Here is a 3,720-nt window from a genome sequence, read left to right on the forward strand (position 1 = left end):
CCCAGTCTTATTTGTATGGATCTGTGAAGTAGGTCTCTGTCCAGTGGTACAGTCCTGAGAAGGGTTCAGCTGTAGGCCAAATTTAGCCCAAGACTCTACCCTGCCGATGCCACCTGTTAAGATTCAGCAAGCAATTCACAGGTGCTGTGCTTATAGTTGCCTCAAAAGGCCACACCAGACACCAAGGCCAGCTGCCTCCAGTATGAGTATAGGTGCTGCTCAGCAAGGAGTACCTGACTCGTTGAGGATAAACCTGGATATGGCAACTTGGTGGAGGCAGAGTTTCAGGGAATCCTCTGGGCAGAGCGACCTCTGTTATCCAGATTAATGAAGTCACAGCTATGGCGGTGCTGTGTCCAGTGCACTGGTAGAGGAGAGGGTTTAACAAGAACAGTGGATACTACTGGCACTTCTGTACAGAATGAATCTCACCTAAGCCCTCACTTTGACAATATCTCCCTGTAAGTCCCTGGTGCCCCCTGCTCACCTCTGAAATCAGCACTGGTGCTCAGAGCGAGCAGGTCCATCATCATGAAAAACCACTCACTGATGGGGCCCCTTTAAGAGGAGTCTGCCGCTGCTGCAGCTTCCTTCTCACTCAGCTGCTCAGGATCAGACAGCCCCTCGTCCTCGCTCCATCCTACCTTCTGCTGTTGCAGGGTGATTTCTTAGATTTTTCCCTACTTGTATGACTTGTTCATCTAGATCCCAGGCGATTTTTCCTTGCTGTTGCTCCTTGTTCCTGTCACAACTTTGATTTGGTCACCAGAGGGATGAACAGAGCCTCTATCATCTACACCATTTTTTTCCCTCCCTTCTACTTTTTAATTTTGTTTTTCTTTTTTTTTTTTTTTTTTTTACTAAAAACTAAGACATAACCATAGTCATTAGCCTAAACCTACACAGGGTCAGGATTTTCATTATCACTATCTTTCACCTCCACATCTTCTTTCCCTAAAAAGTCTTCAAAGGCTATAACACACATGGAGTTGTCATCTTTCATGATAACTATGCCTTCTTTTGGAATGCACCCTGAAGGACCACCTTGAAGCTCTTACTGAGGAGGTGTCACTCTTTTCAGAAATATATTTGTGGTGGTTTTTTTTTATTCATCATGAATTCAATTGTAAGCAGTTAATGCACCTGTGCATTCCTCTCTATTAATGAAAACTTTTTGATGTCAGGGTCCATGTTTTCAAACTTTTTAAGAAGCTTCTAGAAGTCTGCAAAAGCTTCTACTAAACCCTTCGCTGTGAATTTTCTGGTGGATTCTTTTTTGTTGTCTTTCCCTGAAGTTTCTTTTTCTTCTGCCTTTTCTTTAGCTATTTCTGTTCTGGTTCCAATAACTTTAGCTAGTTCTGTTCTGGTTCCAATAACTTCTCTTTAGTCAACTTCTCAGGAACTACCTCCAGGATTTCCTCAATGCCATCCTCATCTATACCCAGGTTAAAGTTGTTTGCCATCTCAACCCCAGCTGTGATGATTTTTTGCAACCTTCTCATCCTTGAGAAATTATTTGAAGTCATGGATGAACCTCTTGACTGTCTTCAAGACACAATTAACACTTTCTTTGGTGACAATATCTCAAATCCAAGCAAGGTTTTTGATGCAGTCATAGAAGGCAGTATCTCTGTCTTCTCAGTATCTTCCTCAGTTGAAGCAATAGCCAGGGATCAGATCCTTTTCCGGTAGTAGACCTTAAAAGCTGCTATAACTCCTTGATCCATTGGTTTGATTAAAGAGGTGGTGTTTGTAGGAAGAAATACCACTTTGATATTAGGATAAAGATTACCAAGAAAAGGAGGATGTCCTGGAGCATTATCGACAATAAGCAAAATCTTTAAAAGTATGTTATTCTCTAAACACTGGCATAGGAATTTAGGAGGACATCTTGGAAGAGGAATCAGGCTATCCCTGACTTCTAATTGCTCCACTAGTATACTGGCAGTGAATGTGTGCTTATTGAATATGCACAAAGGCCCTGGGGTTCTCATTGTGACAGATCACAATGGGTTTCAATTTGTATCCTGCAGTTTTGTTCTCAAGCAAGACTATTATTCTGTCCTTAAAAGCCTCAAAACCTGGCATTGACGTGGCCTCCTTATGGATGAAAGAACTTTCAGGCATTTATTTCCATAATAGAAGGTTCCATCAATATTGAATATTTGCTCTGTCAAGTAATTTTTCTCCACAATTTATCTAGAATGTCCAAAAGGTCTTCAGCTGCTTTCACATCAGCACTCACAAACTCACTACTTACTTTCACATTATGTAATGAATAATAATTCTTGAATTGTTTAAATCACCCAGAAATAGCAGTAAATTAGACATCATAATTTTGTTCATTATTTTCTTTCAACATTGCAAAAAACTTTTTTGCTTTGGTCATGGTCATCATGATGTTGAGAGGAATATCCTTCTGTGTCTGGTGTTCAGTAGGATTTTTCCATGTCAGATACAGGCTCTTTTTAAATTTTTGTTAGTCTCATTGCCTTCAATGAAGCAGACGTTTAACAACTTCTATCACTTTGTTATTCAATACGGTAGCTGTGGTGGAATGGGACTTGCCTAACTGGTAAGTAATAACTGTCACTGTTTCCAGTTTCCTACTCATTAATCATTTCTAATTTGTTTCCAAGTTAGTCACCTAATATGGCCTCTTATTGGGTTTTGTATGCTTAAGAGCGATGATAAACAAACAACATAAGATTAATTTATGTACAATACAAAGTAATGCAATCAAAAGACTCGGTAAGCATGGAATGTGTGAAGCTGCTGTTGGTGTAACGGAGTGTACTGTTTCACGATGAACTTTTTAAAAACATACATATAAAGAGTACACTCTAAAATAATGACAAAAGTTATAATATGGTAAATACATAAATCAGTAACATTGTTGTTTATTATCATTATCCAGTATTATACTCTGTACATAATTGTATGTGTTATGTGCTTATACACTGGCAGCACAGATTTGTTTACAGCAGCATCACCATAAACACATGAGGAATTTGTTGCACTAAGGACTTACTACAGCTTTGATATCACTTTTCAGCTCCATTATAATCTCACAGGACTACAACATACATGTAGTTCTTTGTTGACCAAAATATTAATTATATAATTAATAAGTAGATAATAAAAATAATATATTATATAATGTATATGTATATATAATATACATGCATTATTTATACGTGAATTTGTAATGATATAATTTTATTTGTGTCATGTAATTATATGTTACATTTGTAAAATATTATCTATTAGTATGCTGAATTTTATATATACTTAATATAATACTTAATGTGATACTTAAAATCAGACAAATTTTTGCAATAATACAAATCATTGTAAATAGAGCCACAGAGGTGCATAAAAAGAAATATTATTTGATACTAGAAAGGCAAGAATCTAGAGAAGTGATACAGAATAAAAAGCAAGACTGGCATGCAAAGCATGCATAAGGTTATCTCCCTGGGGGAAGGGTACAAAAATAATGAGTTTAAGTAAAAGTTATAATTCCAAAATCAGAGTTTTCTTTTATTTGAAAAGATAAGCCTCTACACAGTAAAACTGGTACCTTTCATAAAACAAAATTTGCATAAATATCATGGAAGATGCATGTGCTTTCTCTGTCTAAATAATCGAAAGTGCCAAAAGATGAAGGTACCAAAATAAGCAAGCCTCAATGAGTTTACTTATGTAAAATGACATTAC

The sequence above is a fragment of the Pteropus vampyrus genome, unplaced genomic scaffold (assembly GCF_000151845.1).
Source record: "Pteropus vampyrus isolate Shadow unplaced genomic scaffold, Pvam_2.0 Scaffold26, whole genome shotgun sequence".
NCBI lineage: Eukaryota > Metazoa > Chordata > Mammalia > Chiroptera > Pteropodidae > Pteropus > Pteropus vampyrus.